A 10,940-nucleotide genomic window follows, 5' to 3' on the forward strand; every position below is an offset into this window, starting at 1 on the left:
CATATTTGATGAGCTCTATGTATGTGCTTAGATGTGAATGAAAGCCTACATTAAATCTGATCATCATATAAGCCATTATACCTCCTCACAAGACTTGGATTAAAGCGCTCGATTTTACTATGCCTTTATGACCTTATTGGATCTTCTAAGTTTTCGTGGAATAAGTGGAGGGCCAGAAACCTCTCAGGTTTCAGTAAAATAAAATAAAAACCTAATTTGTGTTTCAAAGAATAAATAACCAATGTTTTATGGGTTTGGAACGACATGAGAGTAAGTATAACAGGGTAAGCTGAATAAAGGGGGGAAATGACATTCATGAATTAATTTACTTTCAACGTCTTCATCAGATACTATTCCACCGTCTGCCCAAACCGCATGCTTCCTTCAAAAACATCCATACAAATTCATCTTAGTTGACAGGATGTTAGGCTACGTAAACAGTGGATTTGGACGTGCTTTGATGCCCTCCTACCTCTGTTGCCTCAGAAAGTGGTATTTTTCCACAGTCACATATGTACTTTCATGAACACAGATATACACAGAGTCATCAGGTGCATGTACCTAACACAATCAGCTCCGTCCATCATACACAGTGCTATCAACACAGGACAACACACTGTCCTATTTAACCACAGCCAGACGATGAATCTGTGAGGCAAAGAACTGCAAGTTTTCCATCTCTGCGAGGTTGCCATGGCAACTCCTCAGCAGACTCTGTATAGAACGAGAGTGTTTCCAATCAATGCTTTTTTCCCTCTAAGATGAGTGTGAGAGCACATTGTGTAGCCGATGGCCTTGGCGGTGCTGCTTCTGAATCTGAAAAACAACATTTTAGACACTATTCATACTCTCATGCTTGATATAAGCAAGGTGCAAAAAGCTTGTGCAGACATCTTGAGGTTACCAGAAGGACAGGACACCTACGTTTATCCTCCGATGAAGATTGTTTAACAAATTTCAGCTCAAGCCGTGCACTGAACATTTGCATGTCTACCATACATGTCTCTTCTTACAACACCTCATTGTGGCAACAGAGGCAGGCAAATAAAGCTAAACTTTTAATGGAAGCCAGTTCATTATGGTGAGCCTGGGGGTTTAACCGCAAAATGAAAACTCTCTCACGAGCTGAATGAGGAAATTGTATTTCTGTTTCCTGCAGAGTTTTTCCTAATTTAATGGGATCGCCCTGGGAGGCACAAAGAGCTGCTTGGGAACAGTGGTGCGTAAATAAGTTGTAAAACTGTATTCATGCACAACCTGGCATGTAAATGAAGTTGTTTGGCTATTATGATATCATTAATTCCCGTGTGAATCTAAGAGACTGTGCATGATGATGTAGCAGTATTATCAGTCTACAGTAGATGTTTCTCTTGGGATGCTGCACTAATTTTTCTCTCCTATGTATTTTCATTTTTATGGTTCCTCACAGCATGAGCAGAAGAAACAGTAAGTTACTTTTCTAATGATGACAATATTCTTTGTATGCAGAATATGGCATGATCTGATGGGCTCTTGCTTATGGAAGCCTGGTTCTGCCTCAAAAATTCTTCCAATCTCATAATGTGACTTAATTACATTATTTCTAATCATTTTCACTTTAAATCTCACAATATATTTAAATGTTGACTTTATATGTCACAACCACAACTTTAATTCACATAATATTGATTTTATATCTCACAATGTGACCTTATATTTCACATTTGCAACTTTATTTCTCATCATTCTGACTTTATATCTCATAATCGCAACGTTATTATTAGTCAACATTTTGATGACTTCTATCTATTATATCTCACAATGCGCCCTTACACTGACACCTGTCACTGACATGAGATCCACAACGATCCAATTCCTGATGAACAAAATCAAGTCCCGCCCTACATTATTTCTTGTTCAAGAAGCCATTTAACTACATCACAATAGGGAAGAAAATACTATGCAATGGGCAACGTAGAAAAAAAAAAAACAAGTAGGCTATACTTCAGCATTCTGTACTTTTTAGGGTCACATCTGGTGACATCACATCCTGTTTTTCATCCGGCATAAAAAATTCGAATAGGGTTTGATTTTCTGCATTTTTCGCATCCATAGCAAGTATTTTGAGAGGTTTTTTGACAGTTCAGAGCCACCGAATGACGAATACGAAAAAACGCATACGAAAATTTCGGACTTCGAAGTGTGCAAGGACCTTAAGGGCGTTTTTACACTGGAAGTTTAGTTCGGAACGAGGCACAAAACGTTGGGTCCGAGTCCACCTTTGCTGAGTCCGAGTCGAGCCCAAGTCCTTAACCAATCAAGTCCGAGTCCAAAGGGGGCTGAGTCAGACTTGAGTCCGAGTCCTTACCATCCGAGTCCGAGTCGAGTCCACAAAGATTTAAAAAAAGATTGACCTTTCACAAAGACCCACCCCTCTTAGTTACTGTTGCTACGTCCGACAAGCCGTTCCGCTCTCACTCCACACATCATGTTCTCACACAGTAAAAAATATATGACACAATGCGCCAACAGACAAGACAGAGCATGTTACTTTTGGCATGAAATAAAGTCTCAGCTTTCAAACTGTAATTTTTATGAAATTCAAACAACAAATACCATTTTGTGGCGCTTTAATGTGTAGCCTAGCGCCTCAGTTCAAGCAGCACGTGAACTGATCATCTCTTCTAGTTATAGCATGAATTAAACATGAATGAACATCAGAACTGCAGAAAGATGTCAATACACACAATTTTTCAAGTTCAAATCCACTGACTGTTTGGTTTGTTTGTCAGACAAAAATGGCGGATATCTGCATTATGATTCGTCAGATCGCCTGTCATATCAAGGTCTCAACACTGAGCTCTTAAATTAATATTTTAACCTTTACAAAAGGATTGCAATGTATAGTTACAGTCATATGTTTACCTACTGTACATCTTTCAGAATTGGCAAGGTAATGCTCAAGAATGCAACACAATGCATTAAGAGCCAGGGGGAAACTTTTGAGCAAGATGATGGTGATGTGTAATTTTTTCTTATTTTCTTTTACGTGTTAATAGCTATCTTATTTAGCCTCTAAAGGCTACTAAATGAATAAATGCATTTTCAACAAAATAAGAACAATTTACACCAATCATCCAATTTAAAGGTTTACACCCTGGCTCTAAACATCTGTTATGTGAAAAAGCTTTTTCTGGGCAGTACTAAATAAAAACAATGTTTTTATTATCCTTCTTAATAATAAATAAATCACAATAACATTTGGAGGTTCTGCAAGGTGTATGTAAACTTATGACAAAAGTGTAAATGTAACAAAAATCGTAACATTATTAGACGTCAAAATGTTGCTATGGTTATTAAGTTCTCATGTTGCTATGGTTATGTCAATCATCGCAATTTCACGACTGACGACTATAATTTAGCGGATTCACTCCCACATTTAAATGCAGTTATCACTCCTTAAACTTTACAGTTTGAACGTAACCACTGGTCCTCTAGAAGCATGAAAAACAAAACTATTATTTAGATCATCAATAGGGCTACTTTAAGCAATCATTTAAAGGAACACGCCGACTTTTTGGGACTTTAGCTTGTTCACCGTATCCCCCAGAGTTAGATAAGTCCATACATACCCTTTTCATCTCCGTGAGTGCCGTAACTCTGTCAGACGCACCTACCGCTATAGCCTAGCTTAGCACAAAGACTGGAGGTAAATGGCTCCAGCTAGCATACTGCTACCAATAAGTGACAAAATAGCGCCAACATTGTTGTGATTTGTATAGTCACAGCGTGTACAAATAACAAGGTCACATGAGACATAGACATCTTTTAACCCTAACCGTATACATACTGGGAACTATATTCTCAGAAGGCAAAGCACTGCTACTTGGGCAGAGTGATTATTTGGGCAGAGGATGGATAATTTCAACGAACTTGATTATCCCGTGATATCTTCTTCTTTGCGTAAAAGGAAACTAAGCGGACCATGGCTAAATGTTTTTTTTTGTTGTTTTTTTTGGTCCGGACAAAGGTCCAGCTTGTGTGAACAGCAGACATGTTTTTTTTGTTGTTGTTGTGTTTTTGTTGTTGTTTTTTTTACAGTTTTATAATTTTTGCTGATTTACTGGAAAAGTAATTTCAAACATTTTAATTAGATTTGCCAAGTTTAATATGTAAATGTGGTTATAGTGTAATAATTTACAGAGTAAATATGTGAAAACAGCTACACTGGTTTATCAGCTTCCAAGGTCCTCCCTTGACTCCAGTCTGGCTGCTGTCTGAATTTGTTGAGCCAGTCCAAAAGCAAATGTGTTGGTAATGGAGTAGTAGACATCATCATTCAGTCTCATTCATTCTTTTGCAGGGTTGTTTTTCTCCCCTCCCTCGGCAGATAAATCAATCCTGCTGCTTTATATATGCTTCTGACTGTTTTCACCTTTTTTTGTAGAATTATTTATGCTTTTTGTTGTTGTATCTGTTTCACATTTTTCTCTGGCTCTCATATGTAGCTATAAGGTCGAAGCAGAGTGTCCTTTGGGCTGAAACACCTGAAAATGGTGATTGTGGAAAATGTAGGTCATGCCTTGTGAAACCCCCAAATCCTGTTACAAGGATCCACACAGAGGCTTTGGGAATGCAAAAGAAGAGTTGATGTAACAGAATCACTTCTATAAAATCTTGATGTTTACTAAAATATACTGATCCACATAGTTAAAATCTGGCTTATTATAGGCTATGTTGGAATATGTGGATTGTTTTTGCATTTCCGGCACTTATTTTGAGGGAAAATCTGTTGATTGAAACATATAAATGTGTTAAAAAGATCTGAGAGTAATATACGCTCGCTTATTGTTAGATAATGATAGTAATGAACTATTGCTTAATCTATTGATGTACATTTAAATGTACATGTTTCTGTACTCTATCAGATTATTGGCAAATCCATTTAAACAAACCAAACTGACTCTTGTCAAGCATGTAAATGTGAAGCTGAATGTACCCAGCTAACAGGGAACAGGAACTTTTTTTCTTTAAACTATTTGGTTGGACGTTCATTTAATGTTTTTTAATGTTACATTTTCTAATGCTACTTGTTTCAGAATTTTCAGAAAACAGTCAAAAAGTAACATTCCCATTATGTTTGCAAAATGATCAAATGGAATGTTCCCTTAACGTTCGTATAACCAATAAAAAACATTTAATAAATTGGACGTTTTGAACTTTCTGAGAACATTCAGAAAATACTTTTTCATTACTTAATGGGAACATAAGCAAAACATTCTTAGGACATATTTTTGTTAGCTTGGTAGTTATTGTGAGGCTTATATGTCATGTTTTGTTTCTGCATGGACCCTCTGTAATATTGAAAAAAACTGTGTATAGTGTTTGCTTGTGGATTGGAGTGATCAGCAGGCGGTTTCATTGCCTGCAGGGGAAGAAACTGTTCTCATGCATGTGAACGTGCAGCAGTCTTTTTGCAAAAAAAACACAAAAAAAAACATTTGTGAGCCTCCCCCCTGCTGGGCAGCACACACAGAACTGCACAGAACTGGCAGAAGCTCAGCCTGTATGTAGGAAGTTACGCCTTGGCCTGGATGAGAGTCAGAAGAGTTGGAATTGAGTGGTAAAGTAAATGTGTTGTTACAGGCAGTGACGGGAGATCTCAAACCCACAAGGGCTGCATTACCTAAGGCAAAATGAATTTGTTTTCGGCAAGGTCTTTTCAGTCCTGTATTATTTTTTTTCTTCGGTGAAAGAGAAAAGGAGATGTTAGGTAGTTGTTCATTTAAAGTGCCCCTATTATGCTATTTTAAAGGTTTCTAATTTTGTTTTGAAGGTCTCCTATGCATCAAAGGTCAAAAAACACTTTAATACTCTCATAATATATATTGCACATCACCTCATTTTTCAATGATTCTCAAACGACTCGTCCGAAGATTCAGTCTCTCAATTCCCTCCTTTCCGCAAGCCTAATCTGCTCTGGTTGGCCTGATGGCCCGGTCGGTTGTGATTGGTCTAGCCTACATCTTGCAGCACGTGTTGAAAGCTAAACGGCCATTACCATGACTGAATTTCAGCTCCGGAAGCTTCCTAAAGCTCAGCGATTGTACACACTGTAAAGACAGTTCCAATGGCGTCTATTTTACCATATCAATTAGAGCGCGATGATGAAACATTGGAAGAACTATAGTTTTTCAATAAAAACACAAAATTACATATTTTGAACACCTGGTAGAAAATAAATACCTCAATTATCAATCAATTAATAATTTTCCTGTTATCATAGTGACTTGACATGCAAGGTGACTAAGGAAAATCAACTCACACTTTTATTTTATGTATGAGCATCACTGAAATTCTGCATAGCACCTCATTTTAAGTTTATGAAAATAAATAAAATAGCCTAATATACAGTTGGAATGAGACAAGGGTGAGTGACCTAATTGATGACAGAATTGTCTTGTAATGCATATACTGTCAGTTACAACCTACACATATATGATGTATCACATGCATGAAATAGATGTGGGAACACAGAAATCAAGCTTTTTTTGAAATATGAGTTCATCTAAGTACACTCAGATTGTTCCTCCTTTGCAAACTCAGTGATGTCCCTATAGACATGAAGTGGATGAATCATCTTCAGCTCCTCCATGAATGACACTCATTAGGCATCGTCCTGACAGGGAGAGAATCTTTGAAGAACTTACACTGTGTGCTTGTGTCTGCTTGGCTAAAGCAGTCTGTGCATCTGCAAGCATGCATGCTTGTGTGTCTGAATACACTGTAAACCAGAGGTCTTCACAGGGGGTCCGTGGTGGTACTGTAGGGGGTCCCCCAATTATTTTTTGCTCTCAAACTAAGTTTTGAGAAAAATGAAATATGCATAAACAAAAGTTCAGCTACATTTTTTATTGTGGGCAAAATGCATTACAGAAAGTTCAGGAATGTACACTATACCGTTCAAAAGTTTGGGGTCAGTAAGGAGTGCAGCAAGACTATGGGATGTGTACAGTCAGCAGATTGGTATGCAAAAGAAACCTCTTCCAGGAGATACAAGACCCTATTAGGGTCTTGGCCTGGCAGAAAAAGTTTGGGAACCACTGCATTAGAGCATTGGTTGAGTTTTAGTAGACTAGGGTAGGGTTAGGGATAGAATAAGGCGTTATGGCTAGTAGAATAAGTTGACCTGTAACCAGTACTTGCAAAGTATAGTCAGTAGAATGTCTGTTGGGAGACATTTACAATAACGTGTTAGCAGATACTATGCAGACAGTCTACTCTACTATGAGTTAGTTGACTTGTAGGAACATCATTAATTAGTCAACAGAATGTCATCGAAATAAAGTTTTATACAACGTATAGCCTAACAGTATGTGTAACAAAGATAGATCAGTTTGCCAATGGAAATCTAAACATACATGTTTGTGATGATCTATGATTCACATTAAAATGATCTGAAATCTTATTTTGACACACTGATTAAAGGGATAGTTCACCCCAAAATTAATATTTTGTGATCATATACCCTCATGTTGTTCCAAATCTGTACGAGTTTCTAACTTCTGTTGAACACAAAAGAAGATTTTTAAAGAATGTTGGTCACCAGACATTTGATGGCACATATTGACTTTTTTTTTTTTTTTTTTGGAACAATTGTCTGGAACAACATGATGGTGGATAAATTATGACAAAATTTTCATTTTTGGGTGAACTATCCCTTTAAAGAAACATGTGGGTTGGGGTGCCATAAAGGGGTGACTGCACAGCTGTTTTCAATCAATACATCCCATACTTACCAGTTAGTGATACAATATCCATTAAAATAAATCAGTTACATTTCCTTTTGCAATTACATCCTTCCATTCTCATTTGATTATGAATAATGTTCATAGAATCTAAGAAAACGGCCTTTATAATTGAGATTTAGGAGCAGAGAGGCCCAAAGTGAATCATGTTTACAGAGAGAGGCATAAAATACCTTTGTTTTTTTCCCATCCTCTTTTTTCAGTGCATTTTTATAGTCTGCTGCATGACATACTGTGGAGGGCACTAGAGAACATGCAATCCATGTGAAAATTCACCATAGCAACCATGCCACTGAAGCAACTAGAGCGTCATTCACTGCAATAGACGACTCAGCTTGACACAGCACAGCCAGAATACTGTCACATCCTTGAATATTGTGGATTAATCTTTTAATATGTACAGTATTCACCTATGCATTATTAATACAGCAATCAATTATGCATTTAATTCATGCATACAAATTAGCATGTACATTTTGGCATGTATTATTTGTGTTTCCTAATGTACAGATTTCAGTAGGCATGTTTTTAGCTGTGTGTCTGAGTGTGTAAGCGTGTGTGTAAATTTTAAGGTGGGTGTGCTGTTATCACAACCCCTATCAAAGAACATTGAAGTGTTATTTGGCGCTGCCCCAAAACCTTTGTTAGAGCAAACTGAAGTGTGTGATTAAGGCTACATCAGGGGCATTAGCATATTAAAACAGTCTGTATCAGTGGTGGAGCAAATCCATTGTTATTTTTAAGCTAAATGAGTCTAGAATGAATGACAAAGGTGCATGAGGACCTTTTTTTGAAGGTAACATATGATGTAATAGAATAATTGACATGATTGTATTGTAGTCTTGCCAGCAATCTGTTTTCCTATATCCATTGGCCACGGCATGAAAATGTTTCAAAGAATTGCTCTTGATGCATCAAAGTGAAGCAGCTTTTCAAAATGGCAAGCTCTTTTCAAATTTTGCAAGGTCAACACACTTTCATTATGTGGGACGCTATTTATGTCTATGATGCTATTGCATAACTGAGTTATCGTAGTGCCTACACTGTGTGTCAAGCTACTGTATATTAGATCTGCTACTGATTTTTCTTTATCTTTTGAGCAATCCACCTGGAATGAGCATCGGATGCAGAGCAATGCCATCTACTGGAACTTTGAATAAAGCACAATTTCTAAATCAATGCTGGGATATACAGTACTAATATATTTTTGATGTCCATTTTTTCTTTGAATTCAATCATGCATTTTACTTAAAAGTTTTAATTTTATTTTAGGTAATTAAAATGTAGAATTACAAGAAATTATACTGTTGTCCTAAACTCTATATTTAAACAGAGTTTATGAACAAGAGATTGCGCTTTGGCAACCATAATGATGCATCAGAACAAATACATTTAAGGTCAAAATCTAATACAGAGAATCAACATTCAGGCTGGTAAAAAAAAGAGCTGCTCTACAGACAGGAATCCTTTCTCTTGTTCAGGCTTTAGATTCTAAATTTACATTTAGTTCCTACTGTCAATGAACAGTTCACTGTAATGACAGGCTGCTAGAATGTGGTGTAAATGGCAATATAATAACATTGAACAACAGGTTTGCCTTATTCTCATTTGCTGATTAATATGGGTTACACTTAAAGTATATAAAAAGCACTTTCTCACCTCTCATTACATTCCTGACATGTTTTTGTTCCTTCTAATCGTTACAGCACTAAATGTTCTTTAAAAGGAAGGTCTCTTTGAAGTCATTTTGTATGACATGGCAACAGAGCTCGAAAATTAGCGCATTTCTCAGGTATCTATTTTTATGGGGTTGACCAGACCTTGGTTGTCTCACAAGAACCGCACAAATGCCTTTCGGCTGTGTAACATGTACCACCCACAAATTTATGAGTTAAAAATGACAGGGCGTGGGAAAATATGATCTGGTCACAATAAATAATAACAACTCTGTGACGTTTAGAGGTACAGTAACTTTTTGCCCTCTAGCTGTTAAAAAAACTGCATGCATTTTGTGGAAGAACATTGTTTTGGTTGTGCTTCGGCTCTTCATGATTCTGTGGATGAATATGACCCTTCACAATATACAATGCTTTATAATGAACTCTGTAAGAGAGCTACATATGGCAATTTGTCTGTTCAATGAAATCACTTACCTGTTGAGTGGTTGACTTACCTAATTTTGAAAAAAGTTACATAGTGCACCTTTAAATTTAAAAAGCAGTTTAAAATGAGTATGAGGATCATGTGACTTTTGAACACACGCACTCTAATACTCGCAACTTGTCTGATCAAAACCCAGAAAGAATCACAGCCTTATTGGATTAGGACAGAAAAGTGGGTTAAGCATCTTCTTGGATGCCACAGATATATCAGACGTAGTGCATTCCGTCACTTCCCAAACAGGGAAAAAAGACCTTGAATTGTGTAGAAATTTAGAAGAGTTAAAAGTGATAGAGACAAACTAAAGGTCTCATCTCTAGAGGTCAGTAAATAATATAAGTTAGCTGATCTGATCAGTCAGTATTAGAACATCAAATTCACACTAATTAAATAAATATGCATTTAATGAAAATTCATTCATATAAGAAAGTTACTGACAAAAATATGTTTTACAATACAATTTACAATACATATATGGAATAAAATAATCACACTGCGATTACACTGAATCATGAGCATTTTTTACATTTTTATTAGTTTTTATTATATTTGTTTATTATTTGTATCTATGTTTATTATTTAATAATATTTGACATATTTATACTTTGATGTATGATATTTTATTTTATGTGATATATGTGACCCTGGACCACAAAACTAGTCACAAGTCGCACGGGTATATAGCCAACAATACATTGTATGGCTCAAAAATATCGATTTTTTTATGCCAAAAATCATTAGGATATTAAGTAAAGATCATGTTCCATGAAGATATTTTGTAAATTTCCTACTGTAAATATATAAAAAATGTATTTTTGTGAGTGGATACAGCAAAAGCGCGAACATAAATGGACAACTTTAAAAGGCGATTTTCTCAATGTTGCGATTTTTTTGCACCCTCAGATTCCAGATGTTCAAATAGTTGTATCTCAGCCAAATATTGTCCTATCCTAACAGACCACATCAGTGGAAAGCTTATTTATTCAGCTTTTA

Source organism: Squalius cephalus, assembly GCF_949319135.1.
Source record: "Squalius cephalus genome assembly, chromosome: 7".
In the NCBI taxonomy this organism is placed as follows: Eukaryota; Metazoa; Chordata; class Actinopteri; order Cypriniformes; family Leuciscidae; genus Squalius; species Squalius cephalus.